This window comes from Durio zibethinus, chromosome 14 (assembly GCF_047325235.1).
Source record: "Durio zibethinus cultivar Kanyao isolate XHJ-2024 chromosome 14, ASM4732523v1, whole genome shotgun sequence".
Taxonomy (NCBI): domain Eukaryota; kingdom Viridiplantae; phylum Streptophyta; class Magnoliopsida; order Malvales; family Malvaceae; genus Durio; species Durio zibethinus.
This window is the reverse complement of record NC_143175.1, coordinates 3,021,844-3,037,437: the sequence shown is the minus strand read 5'-3', so window position 1 is coordinate 3,037,437 and position 15,594 is coordinate 3,021,844. Positions and strand designations below refer to the sequence as shown.

The window sequence follows — 15,594 nt, the reverse complement described above, 5'->3', positions numbered from 1 at the left end:
AAAACCTATATTTGTCTGTTTAAAATTTAAAACCATATTAACCACCTATTATTTGTTTTCCTTTATCATTTACTTAACAATGTTTTTTTTTTAAAAAAATTTTAATTCTAATCATTAAAATTTAAAATCTAACATTTCATCAACAATTCACGTAATTATATTTAAGTGAATTTTTTTAGTAAAAGCCACCTTGTTAATTACAAACGGAACATTCCTAAGCTACAATAGAATTTTTTTTACTTAACAATGTTAAGTCTAACTTTTTGGTGTAAATTAGTCAATTATATTCATTCGGCTTGATGCGGTGAACACTCAGACTCTCTGGTATATTACTGATCTAAGTCAGGGTAATTGATTTTTTTTTTTTTTTTTAATTTAGATGGATCGACTTAAAATCCATCGGATGGGTCGGATCTATTTGGTGAACGATGGTTGAATCCAGATCCATTTAATAGCTCAAAAAATTTGACTTCCCTTTCCTGTCCTACTTTCCAGGCAATCAAACTCGTCTCCGACGGATTTCGATCCGATCCGATCTTATAAGATCGAGTTTTTTTTTTTTTAATTTTAAGTTTTGGATCGGAGTCGGGTCAGATAAATTAGGTAACAATCGAGGTCAGGTCGGATATGCTTAAAACCCGATCCGACATTATTTAAAAAATATTTTTTAATTAATTAATTAATTATTTATTTATATATATTTATATAATGATATTTTAAAATTTTATATTTAAAAAATAATATTTTATATTTAAAAAATAATATTTTATTAATTTCGAATCGAATCGAATCGAATTCGAATTTAATAAACATAAAATCAGATCAAATTCAGAACGAATAAAACCTGATTCGAACCCGACTCGATGTCATCCCTACTTTCCACCCTCTCCATCCGTAGCGCGCCTTAAAAACGGAAAAAACCTGTTTTTTTTTGTTGTCTTTCCCAAAGATCGGAAACTTCAAAAACCAAGAAGCAAATAATAATAATAATAAACAAAAATCGAAATGCTGGCAAACCCTAGCGGCGTACGATCCACGCCGTGCTATTATCATCCTTCGCATTCCACTTTCTCCGACCGTTGCAAACTTCTTTTATCTCCAAATTGCCCTCGCTTTCTTACTTCCAAAAAATCCTCTAAGTTTTGCTCTCTCTTGCTGCTTCTATCCAGAAATGGCGTTTCCGGTAACCGCTTTGCCGTTAGAGCTTCCAAGTCGATTGCTGCTGCCGCCGATGGCGATGGTGGTAGTGGTGGTTCCGGTTTTATGCAACCGGTTTCTGTTAAAATACTGTTTGGAGATAGAGAGGTAAGCTTGAGAACTTGTTATTTTACTTTTATTCTGCAAATGAAGTACTAAGTAAAAGAAAATAGTAAAAACCAAGGAGTTGTTCAAATGAAATACAAATTTAAATTTAGAAATTAGAATCATGAATTTCGTTATCTGAAAATTTTAATTATTCAAAAAATGCCCCTGTTTTCTTTTGATCGAATGTACCTTTTTTACTCTTTGCTTGGGAAAGATGATGATAACCTAGTAGTAAAAGTAACATTTGAATGAAACGTTAGCAAATTCAAAGTAATGTGCTGTAGTATAGGAACTTGATTTTCGTAAGGTTTTATAAAATGGGTATATGATATGTTGTTGCTATTGCAAGAGAGGGCAAAAATCTATGCTAGTTTTTGTTAGAAAATGATGACAGTAAATGTTTTGCATTTTTTTTTCTAGCTCAGCTTTTGCACTTTAGGCTAGTTGAAATGGTAGTTTTATTTTGGTGTTGGACCTTGTTCCGTTTCAGTGTGATAATCAGGTGAGTACTGAACTGAACCTGGTGTTATTTAGTTGATTATATAGGTAAGTAATTCTGTTGCTTATTGCAGATTCTGGTTGAGACAGGTCATATAGGGAGGCAAGCTAGTGGTTCTATAAAGGCAACAGATTGAGAAACCGTAAGTGCCGATTTCCTTGTATGGATGAGTTATGTGTTTCTATGAAATAAAATCAAATTCACTGCATTTAGATTTGTGTTATGTGTTATTTTTCCATAAGCTAAAAGAAACTAATGAAACCTTTATTTACTTTCTTTGTAGATTGTGTACACAACTGTTTGTTTGTCAGATGTCCCGAGTGAGCCTTCTGATTTCTTCCCACTTAGTGTTAATTATCAAGAACGTGTATTGGCAGCAGGTTGGACTAGGTGTGTCTTTGTTCAACCCTTCTATTTTTTCTGTTAATTACTTGAAATGGACTTATGTATCATACTTAATTTTTTCTATGCTCCAGTCGTGGTTTCTTTAAACGAGAAGGGAGGACAAAGGACAATGAGGTACTAATTAATGTTATTCACAAACATGGGAAAATTTTCAACGTAGTTGACATACGAGGCATTCTTGTAATTGTCATAAAGTCTAGATCCGGGGATTTATCGTTAGATATTGATTTTAGGGAGTCGCCATCAATCTTTTTTATCTAGGTGCGATTGGCCACCTAAGGAATCTGTCCTTTCAGGGAACACCTAAGTTTAAGGGTCCCTAAAATAATAAGTTCAGGTCTACTAACCAGAACAGAGTTCGGAAGTTCGGTTACGTGTGAGGAAGGTTATAGCACCCTTACAACGCCCATTGAAAGATGGTACCAGCATAATTTTGTGTTATCCAAAAAGTCTTAAAATTTTACCAAGTAATTAATTATTGAAAATTATTCTCAATTGACTCTAATACTTTTAGCAGAAAATTGAAAAAATTCTCTCACCTCAGGAGTATACAAGAAAAACTACTGTTTTACTTGCAGAAGTTCCGTCGTCGGATTAATTAAGGAAAAATCAAAATCAAAATCAAAATAGAAAGGAAGGAAAGGATGATTGTTCTTGTGTAAGAAAAATTGATACTTTCAACTTTTCCTCAAAAATTATTTTTTTGAAATTTATTTTTCAGGAAAATTGATACTTTCAACTTTTTCCTAAAAATCCCTTTTTTGAAAATTTCGATTTTCAAGGAAAATTGATACTTTCAACTTTTCCCTTAAAATCTTTTTTTTTTGAAAATTTATTTTGAAGGAGAATTGATACTTCCAACTTTTCTCTAAAAATATTTTTTTTGGAAATTTCGATTTTCAAGAAAAATTAATACTTTCAACTTTTCCTCAAAAATCTTTTTTTTGAAAATTTACTTTTAAGGAAAATTGATACTTTCAACTTTTCTCCAAAAATATTTTTTGGAGATTTATTTTTTTTTAAAAAAAAATTGATACTTTCAACTTTTCCTCAAAAATCTTTTTTTTTGAAAATTTACTTTTAAGGAAAATTGATACTTTCAACTTTTCCTCAAAAATCCTTTTTGAAATTTATTTTTAAGGAAAATTGATACTTTCAACTTTTCCCTAAAAATATTTTTTTTGGAATTTTGGACTTTTATTTAAAGAAAATAGAATAAAAAAAATAAAAAAATAAAAAAATAAAGAAAAGAAAAAAAATAAAAAATAAAATAAAGATAAAAAGAATATTAAATAAACCTAATCTAATAAATAAATAAATAAATTTAAAAAAAAAATTGGAGCGGCTTGGATTGCGACTCGACTCGGCTCGGCTCAAGGAAGAGAAACGGCTCGAGGGGGGCGGCTTGGAAGCTCGGCTCGGAGTGGGGCAAGCACGCGCGGGTCAGGAAACGGGTCGACGCTCGGGTCGGATCGGATCTCGACAAAACGTGCGGATCCTCTGGGTTACTTAAGGCCAAAACGTCGTCGTTTTGAGCAGGTATAAAAGGCACTTCCCTTTGTTTTTCGGTAGAACCCTTCTTCTCTCTCTCTCTTCTTTTTTTTTCTCTCTCTTCTCTCTAAAAATTGAAGAACACCGGTGAAATTTTCGCAGGATTCTGAAAAATGTCATCGAAATCTGGAAATTTCATCGAAAGTTGGCCGGAAGATCACCAGTTTCTGGGATTTTTCGTCGAAAATTGGGTTGATCGTCGAAAACTTCAAGGTTGGCCGAAATTTTCATCGAAAAATTCAAACTTCGTAGGAAAATGCAACCGGAATCTGGAATTTTCCAAAAATTCCCAAAAAAAAATCACCAAAAATTCTAAAAAATTTCTGCTAGCTCCCAGAACACTCATAAACTTTTTTTAGCTTCCTATACGCCTCCTATTCTCTCAAATCAGTAGCTTTGCTCACTGTTTTCTGTCTGTTTAATCTGTTCCATGAGGTGCTTTTTATAGGGGTTGATCAGGAGTTCTTGATCAATCCCAATTCCTCCTTGGACGGAGATTCAATCTTTGAATCTAATTGAACTCTTCTGATTAAATTCCCCTCCACAGTGGGATTCTTCAACTTTTAATCTTAGCCCTCCAAAATAAAAATCAAAATAAAAAAAATACTAGATAATTAGAAAAGATAAATCAAAAGATATTATATATAAAAAAAATAAAAAATAATATCTGATAATCGGGAAAAAATAAGATAAAATTGACAGATAATTTAAAAAATAATAATAACAAATAAAATAAGATAAACCCAAAAATATATTACAAAAAAATAATAATAATATAATAATAAATATATAACTATATAAATAAAATATATATAAATCTAATCTAATAAATAAATAAATATAGATATACAAAAGAAAAAAGAAAAAAAATATAGGATAAAAAAAAATTCAATTGAGCCTTACCCATTTGGGCCAAGCCTAATTGATCTGGGCCTGGACCTAATTGGGTGTCTACAGCTGCCCATCTTTGCACATTTTCTGTGAAACAGAAATTACGTAAAGACGTAGACACCCAATTAAGACTCAACTCAACATTGTCATTTTTTGTTTTTTTGTTTTTGTTTTTTTTTGTTTTGTTTTTTTTGTTTTTTTTGTTGTTGTTTTTTTACCAAAGCTCCTCTAAACAGAGGCTCAACGACTTTAAGAAACATAAATTGCTCCTCTAAACAAAGGCACCACGACTTTGAAAAGTAAATTGCTCCTTGACAATCATGTCCAAAAGAGTTGAAAGTTGTGTTTGAAGGAATTTCAGGAGATTATGCCCAAAGGTCTTATAAATCAATCCTGATATCAAAAGACATCCTATTTTAAGGATTAGGAACTTACCTGACAAGTTTCTTCTCAAATTTGCAAAATATCTTTATATCTGTCTTCTCTATGTGGGATGTTGGAACACCCCTGCTTCTTGAATTTATACACTATACTTTCCTGAAAGTAGTATATGCTATGCAATGTGCATGAATTTCAATGCAAGCTATGCAAATGTTGGTCAATTAATTCATGTTCAATGTGTGGTACTCAAGTTTCTCAAGCTTTTTTCTTAGGCATCAAGCCTTTCTATTCTTCAGAGATCCAATTACACTGTTCTTCTAAGATTGAACTAGTGTAGCTCTCAATTGTCTCTTCCATTCAAAAAATCTCTTCCCAAATTCAATGTCCTAATCAGGAGCTGAACATATCGATTCTGCCTTTATCACTTTTGACTTATTCAATGTAATGTAAAGATCTTTTTATGTTGTTATTCATTCATCAATCATTATTTCAAACTCAAAAAGTGAGAATGCATTTGCACATTTCTTCCATGATGGGGTATTAAGAAGAAATGGATATGAATGGTAGGGAAACAAGTCATCAAAAAAAGGCACAAAAAATGAAATAAAATGTTTCTTTATTAGCAAATGTTGGCAAACTTTGGCCCAGAAAGAATTACAAGGATAGGTATGGGGACAAAGCCTAAAATGAACAATCAGATAATCATGATAACACATTTCAAAGTTTTTTTTTGAAAACCCAACCCTCTGATGTATTCAACAACTTGGAACTCTTCCGAATTTGCTAGTCTCCATATTAGTGGACTTTCAGATTCAATGCTGTATTCTCTTTATCTAAGTCACCTTTTTAGGTTTTCAACTTAGACAAACCCCCTATGACTCAAACCGCCCTTTTAGGGTTTTCGCCTTGATTCTTCTTTTTTCAATCACTTTTTCATTTTTTTTTCATCATTTTTTTTTCATCATTTTTCATCATTTCATTTTTTCTCTTTTTTTTTTATTTTTTTTCAAGCATAATACTTCTTCACAGCATCAGAATTTATAGGATGGGGTAAATCATTTCCATCCATCTCAGTCAGTATCAACACTCCACTCGAAAAGACCCGTTTCACCACATACGGCCCTTCCCAATTCGGAGTCCATTTTCCTCTACTATCGTGCTAGATTGGAAGAATTCTTTTCAAAATCAACTCTCTTTCTCGAAAGTAACGAGGCCGAGTCTTCTTATCATGAGCCCTTATCATTCTTCTTTGGTATAGCTGACCATGGCACAGTGCAGTCAATCTTTTTTCTTCTATGAAATTTAACTGCTTATAACGTTCTTGAATCCATTCAGCTTCTTCCAACTTAACTTCTTTTAAGACTCTCAAAGAAGGGATCTCTACTTCCACTGGTAGTACAGTTTCTATCCCATAAACCAAAAAAAATGGGGTTGCCCCAGTAGAGGTGCGAACTGACGTTCGATATGCATGTAATGCGAATGGCAACTTCTCATGCCAATCTTTGTAAGTCTCGATCATTTTTTCCAAAATCCTCTTTATGTTCTTATTGGCTGCCTCAACTGCCCCATTCATTTTCAGACGGTATGGTACCGAGTTATGATGCTTGATCTTGTATTGAGCATATATTTCTTGCATCATCTTACTATTTAATTTCTTAGCATTGTCTGAAATGATTCTCTCCGAAAGTTCATATCTACAGATGATCTCTTTCTTTATGAACTTGCAAACTATGGAGTATGTCACATTTGCATATGAAGCTGCTTCTACTCATTTTGTGAAGTAATCTATCATCACAAAAATAAATCTGTGCCTGTTAGAAGCCTTTGGGGTGATTGGACCAATAACATCCATGCCTCACATTGAAAATGGCCATGGTGGTGCCATAACATGTAAAGCAGACGGCGGAGCATGAATCTTATCAGCATATATCTAACATTTATGGCATTTACGGGCATAGTCAATGCAATCATTCTCCATTGTCAACCAGTAATATCCCACTCTCATAATCTGTCTTGCCATCATATGTCCACTAGTATGTGCCCCACATATTCCATCATGCACCTCTTCAATGATTTTTTTCGCTTCAGTCTCATTTACACACCTCAATAGCATCCATGCCCCACATTGAAAATGGCCATGGTGGTGCCATAACATGTAAAGCAGACGACGGAGCATGAATCTTATCAGCATATATCTGGCATTTATGGCATTTACGGGCATAGTCAATGCAATCATTCTCCATTGTCAACCAGTAATATCCCGCTCTTATAATCTATCTTGCCATCATATGTCCACTAGTATGTGCCTCACATATTTCATCATGCACCTCTTCAATGATTTTTTTCGCTTCAGTCTCATTTACACACCTCAATAGTATTTGATCCTTGCTTCTTTTGTAAAGGATATCTCCATCCAAGAAAAAGCTCATAGCCAATCTTCGAATGACCCTTTTATCATTTTCTGTTGCATGAACTGGATACTGCTGATCTTTGACATACTATAAGATGTCATAATACCAGGGTTTTCCATCTTCTTCCCCCTCTACATTAGAACAATACGCTGGTATATCCTTAACATCTAACTTGATAGGCTAATGTCGGTATTATCATTAATTCGAATCATTGCAGCCAGAGTAGCCAATGCATCAGCAATCACATTCTCTTCCCGGGGTAAGTGGTCAAACTGGACATCTTCAAATTGTTTCGTCAACTCTAGAATATACTTATGATATGGAATGAGTTTTGAGTCTCTCGTCTCCCATTCTCCTTTCAACTGATATATGACTAGAGCTGAGTCTCCAAACACTTTTAGTACTTTCACTTTTTTATCTATAGCAGCTTGCAGGCCCATGACACATGCCTCATACTCAGCGATGTTATTTGTGCAATTAAAATTTAACCTCGCTGTTACAGGGTAGTACTGTTCTTCTGGAGAAATCAAAATTGCCCCAATTTCATGCCCCAAGGCATTAGCAGCTCCATCAAAGTACATTTTCCAACATTTTTCTACATACTCCCCTTCCTCCGATTTAGAAATAGTCATTAGGTCTTCATCATGGAATTCTAGCTTCATCGGCTCATACTCTTCAATAGCACGGTCTGCAAGGAATTCTGCTATAGCGCCCCATTTTATTGCTTTTTGGCTCACGTATATAATATCATATTTCGAGAGCATCACTTGCCATCTAGCGATTCTCCCAGACAAAAAAGGCTTCTCGAAGATATACTTAATTGGATCCAGTTTCGCTATAAGCCACATAGTGTGATAGAGCATATACTGTCTGAGTCTTTTGGCAGTCCACGCTAATGCACAACACATTTTCTCCAATGCAGAATACTTGGATTCATACTCCGTAAACTTTTTACTCAGATAGTAAATAGCTCTCTCCTTTCGGCTAACCTCATCTTGCTGTCTCAGCACACATCCCATTGAATTTTCACATATAGTTAAGTATAAGATTAAAGGTTTCCCTGGAACAGGTGGCGTCAATACTGGAGGGTTTGATAAATATTGCTTAATTTTATCAAACATCTCTTGACATTTTTCATTCCATTTCCCAGGATTATTCTTACGGAGAAGCTTAAAGATGGGATCACATTTGTAAGTAAGCTGAGAGATGAACCGGGAAATAAAGTTCAATCTCCCCAAAAAACCTCGAACTTCTTTTGTGTGCTGAGAGGTGACAAATTCTGGATGGCCCGTATCTTATCGGGATCGATTTCAATTCCTCTTTCACTGACCACAAAGCCTAGCAACTTTTCTGACTTTACCCCAAAGGTGCACTTGGCTGGGTTTAATTTGAGCTGAAACTTTCTCAACCTCTCAAATAACTTTCTAAGGCTGGTGACATGATCTTTGTCCCCATAAGACTTTGCAATCATATCATCTACATACACTTCAATCTCTTTGTACATCATATCATGGAAGAGTGTTACCATAGCCCTTTGATATGTTACCCCAGTATTTTTTAACCCAAAAGGCATGACTTTGTAGCAGAAGGTTCCCCACATGGTCACAAAAGTAGTCTTTTCCATATCATCTGCAGTCATCTTTATCTAATTATATCCTGAGAAACCATCCATAAAAGAGAAAATCGAATGCTTAGCTGTGTTATCTACCAGTGTGTCAATATGAGGCAAAGAAAAGTTATCCTTTGGGCTAGCCTTATTCAAATCCCGATAGTCCACACACATTCGTACTTTTCCATCTTTTTTAGGAATCGAGACTATATTGGCTACCCATTCTGGATACTTAGCCACTTGTAGAAAACCTGCATCAAATTGTTTCTTCACTTCCTCTTTAATCTTTAGCAGTATTTCGGGCTTCATCCGTCTCAATTTTTGTTGAACTGGCTTACATTCTGGCTTTAGGGGCAATCTGTGCTCTACTATCTCTGTACTCAGTCCTGGCTTATCCTGGTAAGACCAAGCGAATATATCTACAAATTTTCGAAGTAGGTCTGCCAATCGTTGCCTATCTCTCGATGAAAGTGAAGTACCTATTTTGACCTCTTTCTTATTTTCTTCATCTCTCAGATTCACTAAGTTCACTACCTCTTGATGAGGCTCAATTGGCTTATTTTCTTGCTCAATCATCCTCATTAGGTCTGGAGGCATAACATATTCTTCAGAATTCTCTTCATTGTCAAGTTCATCAGTATTAATCGAATTCTCAAAGCTAACCTCTTGATTGTTATCATGATTATCTCCATATTCATTTAAAGACCTGAAATTGAATGAAATGGGATATGTTGGCAAGATGTGCTTAGAAAGATGGAAATAATGAAGGCATAAGAAGAAATGAATGAAAATGCATCCTTTTTATTTTTTATTAAAAATAATAAATGATGAATGGCCCAAAAAAGATCACCCCATAGCCTTGGGCAAAAGTTATTGAGATGTTACAATTACATTGTGTCAAAACCAAAAGTCAAAGGCATTTTGATGGCACTCCAATTGTTCAGCTCATAATCTGGTGGATAAAGGCGAACCCACTCCTCTTGATTAACCCTCACTTCATCTTTAACAGCATTAATGGTTAACTGGGCAAAATCATCTTCCACACCTTTCCTTGCATCTGGGTTCATGAATCCTCCAGGTCTGAAGGTTTCATATAAATGTGGGATAAACATCAGTCTCGATGTCTTTCTTGATGGCTTTCTTTTGACTTCCCACTCTGCCATCTCATAGCCTAGGCCCACCCTATCACTATTGTCTATTATTGTTGGAGGTTCTTTAATTCCCTGTAAATTTTTGCCTAGCCCAAGTCCTGGACACCAGCCTTTGTTGATGACTTGGCTCACCACTATCTTTGAAAAAAGTTGACTTTGAAATCCTTCCCCTACAGAATTGACCAATTCAAAAGATTGATAGAAGCATTTCAGTGCTTCTTCGACAGCCTCTACGTATGGAGTGTTCGATGGTTGGGTCACTAGTATGTCTTCCTCCCCAACTACCACTACCAATTGACCCTCTACATTGAACTTGATCTTCTGGTGCAAAGTAGAGGGCACAGCTCCTGCCATGTGAATCCATAGTCTTTCTAACAGACAGCTGTAAGATGGAGAGATATCCATCACTTGAAATTTTATATTGAAGGTGCATGGCCCAATCTGTAAAGGTATCTCAATATCCCCCAGAACTTCTTTTTTGGTCCCATCAAAGGCTCTCACAATCATCTGACTGTCCTTCATATGAGAGTAATCAATGGGTAACCTTGCCAAAGTTGACATAGGTATGACATTGATGGCAGAGCCATTATCGATAAGGACCTTGGCTATAATATGGCTCTTGCACTTGACTGTGATATGTAGAGCCTTGGCACTTCTTTTTCCCTCCAAAAAAATCTCATCATCGCTGAATGAAATGTGATTTGGCATGACTAGGTTTCCAGCCAAGTGGTTCACATATTCGACAGACACGTTATGTGCCACGTATGCCTGATTCAACACTTTTAGTAAGGCATTTCGATATGGCTTTGAGTTCAGTAACAGTGATAATAATGAGATTCGAGCTAGCATTTTATTCAACTGTTCTACAACTGAATACTCACTATGTTTTACCAGCTTCAGGAATTCACAAACCTTCCTTTCTGATACTGGCTTTGGCTGATCTTCTTCAGGCTCTATCTCCAGATTATTCCGTCTTTCTTTTTCTTTAGCTTTCTTCCTTCTAGCCTTCTCTAGCATTTCTGGGGTGTAACATCTTCCACTTCGAGTAATGCCTCCTACACCAGTAATGTTGAGAGCTTCAGCTTTGGAGACCTCTTTTTTCTATCTTTGAACTACAGTGTCACAGTCATATCTTCAGGGTACAGCTTTATCATCTTTGTATGGGAAAAGAGCTGGGACTTTAAAAGTTACTGGTCTGGGGAGGAGTTTTTTTATGACTGACTTTGGTTTGTTCCCATACTGAATTGTCACTGGTTTGGAAAATAGCTTTTCAGGCTTATCAGTCATATACACTTTAGCATTTTCTAAGTCTTCTTTTTCTTCATAGACCTCCATCTGATAAGAATCCAAGAGTTTTTGCACCTCTTGGTGAAACTGCTCACAAGTCTCAATGGAATGGCCCATTGCCCCACTATGATACTTACAACTAGTAGCAGTTATATATGTTTCATGATAGCTGTGTGGACTTACCAGTTGTATCATGTCTGCTTTTCATAAAACATCGAATAGTTGACTAAGAGGTGTCTTAATATCTGCCACTTTCTTCTTCACATGGCGCTCCTGTTCTTCACCTATAGCATTCATATTATGATTTGGTAAATGATTGCCACTAACATTTGGCGCAGCCATCCCTCCAGTGTCAAAGCAAATCATCCCATCCTTGATCAACCATTGCACTTTATATTTCAGGGTAGTACAATTTTTGGTATAGTGACCGGCAATTTCATAATGGTAATCACAGTGGGCGGTGGGATCATACTACTTGGGGTAAGGTGGCTTAAGGGGTTCTAATTTACTTGGAGCAATCAAATGATTGTTGTAGAGCTCCTTATACAATTTCGTATAGGTCATTGGAATAGGGTCAAAAACAAGCTTCTCACGAGTGGTTCGTTGCTCCCGCGAGCCACTAATAGGGTTAGTTGGGCGATTTTGGGGTCTTGGGTTAGGTTGAATGTTAGAACTGTACATGGGTCTATTAGAGGTTTGATATGTTTGGGGGTATGGTGGTTGTGTAAATGGTTGATATAGGTGAAAGGAAGTATTATTTATAGCAGGGTGATATGGCAGATATTCTGGTGGGTGGTAGGGTGAATAACCTCTAACTTGCTGTCTATCAAAGCTCACAGCCTGAGCATCAGTCTCTTTTTTCTTTGGGATTCTTTTGCTAGATGTTTCATTTCCCTCTAGCTTGCCATTCTTGATGGTACTCTCAATGATTTCTCTCGAGATTATCATATCGATAAAATTTTTTGTTGCATTCCCTATCATCTTTTCATAATAGGGAGGTTTTAAAGTGCTAACAAATAGCACTGTAGTTTCTTTTTCGGTCAGAGGAGGTTATACCTGAGAAGCAACATCCCTCCACCTCTAGGCATACTCTTTAAAAGACTTGTTTGCCTTTTTCTTCAGGTTCTGCAAAGACAAGCGATCAGGAGCCAAATCGATGATATGTCGATATTGGTTGATAAAGTCATGTGCCATATCGCTCTAAGATCGAATGCGAGTCCTGTCCAGCTGAACATACCATCTGGCCGCAGAGCCAGTAAGACTGTCTTGAAAAACATGCATAAAGAGTTTCTCATCCTGTGCATGAGCTGCCATCTTCCTACAATACATGGTGATGTGGGTTTTGGGGCACTTTGTACCATCAGATTTTTTAAATTTTGGTACCTTGAACTTATAGGGGATAACCACATCAGGAACTAGGCAGAGCCCAGCAGCATCAACTGACCCATAGAAGCTAAATCCTTCCACAGCCCTTCAAGTTCTGCAAAGACAAACGATCAGGAGCCAAATCGATGATATGTCGATATTGGTTGATAAAGTCATGTGCCATATCGCTCTAAGATCGAATGCGAGTCCTGTCCAGCTGAACATACCATCTGGCCGCAGAGCCAGTAAGACTGTCTTGAAAAACATGCATAAAGAGTTTCTCATCCTGTGCATGAGCTGCCATCTTCCTACAATACATGGTGATGTGGGTTTTGGGGCACTTTGTACCATCAGATTTTTTAAATTTTGGTACCTTGAACTTATAGGGGATAACCACATCAGGAACTAGGTAGAGCCCAGCAGCATCAACTGACCCATAGAAGCTAAATCCTTCCACAGCCCTTAACCTTTGCTCTAGCATGCTAATCTTGGAACTTTTCTCAGCTTTCACCTTTATCTTTTCCTTTTTTTTTTTTTAAATCATCTAGATCAGGAATTGGTTCTGTTACCTTTTCAGTGAAAACAGGATTTATATAGCTATTATACTGCCCTGGGTTGAAAGCTGATGGCATTCCAGGATATGTTGGATATGCGAAACGTTGTGGTGAGACCTCTTGAGCAGACTGAGCTTGAGGTGGGCCAAAACTTGGAGGGTACAATGAGTCAGCTATTTCTTGTAATGGAGGAATTTGCTGGCTTGTACTTCCTTCAACTCCTTTTCTTTTATTCATGTTATTAAGAGCCTTCAGAATCTTGCTCAACTCACTTTCAATCTTCTCTTGTGCTTTTTTTAGTTTTTCAAATCTATGGGAACTTTCTTCCTCCATTTGCCTTGCTCTGAATCTTGTGTTGTATGGATGAGTAGGGTTTTTGCTAGATGGAGCTATCCTGAAACCTTGAGTACCATATCTTAGAATTAGTAAATTTACATGATCATCACATGGTTATTTTGTTAAGTGTAATGAATGAGAATGCAATGAATGAAAAATGCATGTATGCAAAAAACATTTGCCTTAAAATGGTATTCAACTAAAAAATTTCATTTATTCCAAAAAACTTTGATCTACATTGAGTTTATCATCCCAGCATTATAGCCATAAAATTGTTTGATCTGTTCATACTGGGCTTTGGCTTCTTCTATGAAGTTCAAGAGATGCTGTCCATGTTCTCCTACTGGGGCCACCACTTGTCTTAATGCCTCTGCCTCTTTCACCATCTCTCTTACCTTACACACCCTTTTATGAATTTGGCTTGTTAAGTGCTCAATGTATTTCTGCCTCCCTAGGTTCTCTCTTTTACCACACCAGACTTGGTATGATAATTTTCTATGTTCTCTAACCAATGCAGCGATGTGGTCTCCTTGTTCTTCCAACCTTTGACTTAGCCCGCTCAAATAATTGTTTAGCATGTTAATTTCTGCCTGTGTTTCGGTACTTTCTTCTTCCAATTCTGCATACTCTTGCTTCAGTCTTGTATTTTCCTCAGTCAGCTCGACAATGGTTATCCCTTTGGCCCTTTCTCTCACACATAGCCTCTTATGCTCCTGGTGTAACTTTGCTAGATCTTCAGTAGCTGTATCACGTTTTCTAGCAATCTTGTGAACTTTGACTTCATAATTTTCGGCTCTACCTTTCCACTGGGCTTTTTCTTCTTGAAGTTCTTGAATCTCTTTCTTTAACTTGATCTTTTCAAACTCAAATTCTTTTGTTGCCAGCTCTAACTCTGATGGTATCTCTTCAAGCTTTTCTTCTATCGGTGGTTGAGAGACTTCATAAGTGAATACCATTGCTTGTCTTCTCTTTGTTCTTCAAACCAAGTAACCTGGAGTGACTTTTTCAGTGAATGGTCTAGGACTCACTCTTTGGGGATTTTTCCATGTTTTGATCATCCCATTCATCCTCTGAAATGCTTTAGGCTCACTGTAAGAGAAATCTAACTGATGAAGCCCATAAGTCATAGGAATAAATTGTTCTCCCCCCAATTGTCTCTTCACTAGGAGCGATGCATAATTCGTCACTCCTCATAAACCCAAAAGTGGAACCACTGTACTATCTTCACATTGGTATAATATAGGCTCTCGATTCATCCATGGGGCTAACCATCTTACCCTGACACCTTTCAACTTTTACAAGAAAGTTATCCATTCTTGTTTAGACTTCTGCTTTGATCACCCACTTTCGTAGAACTCTTTGATCGAAAAGCGATTACGGATATAAATCTTCGAAAAAGCACCATTTCCTTGTTCAAAATGGCTTTTCATCCACACGTACAATAGCTGTATGCATCCTATGAAGCGCCCTCCATTTCGACGATAATAACTCAAAGATCTGATAGTCTCTGCTAATATTACCGTTGAAGGATTACAGCCATTGATCACACTTTCAAAGAAATCAACCACCGCTATCTCAATATGTCCCAAAACTTTTGGAAAGATCACCAGTCCGTATATAGCCAAGGCAAATATGTCTAACCCCCGTTCTTCATTGACGTGTTACATCATAAACTCATGAAAGAACTTCTAAGGTAGGCAAACATGTTCTTGTTTCTTCTTTGTATGAGAATCTATAACTTCCTTGTCTATCCCCATGAGTTGAGTCAGACTTTTACGAAATCCTGACTTATGTTTTTTGACATATATCTTGTCAGGAGTCTTTAGATGCAAACCCAATAAGACCGAAT

The 15,594-nt window shown here is 36.4% G+C and overlaps 1 pseudogene across 1 annotated transcript in view; it reads left to right on the top strand.

Annotated features, from left to right (window-relative positions):
- The first annotated feature begins 912 nt into the window (after positions 1-912).
- Positions 913-15,594, top strand: part of LOC111294582 (polyribonucleotide nucleotidyltransferase 1, chloroplastic-like) — a 31,055-nt pseudogene continuing 16,373 nt past the window's right edge. The window contains exons 1-4 of the transcript XR_016327382.1: positions 913-1,305; positions 1,878-1,946; positions 2,088-2,194; positions 2,281-2,323. The product of XR_016327382.1 is annotated as a polyribonucleotide nucleotidyltransferase 1, chloroplastic-like (transcript). The remainder of the gene's footprint in view (positions 1,306-1,877; positions 1,947-2,087; positions 2,195-2,280; positions 2,324-15,594) is intronic.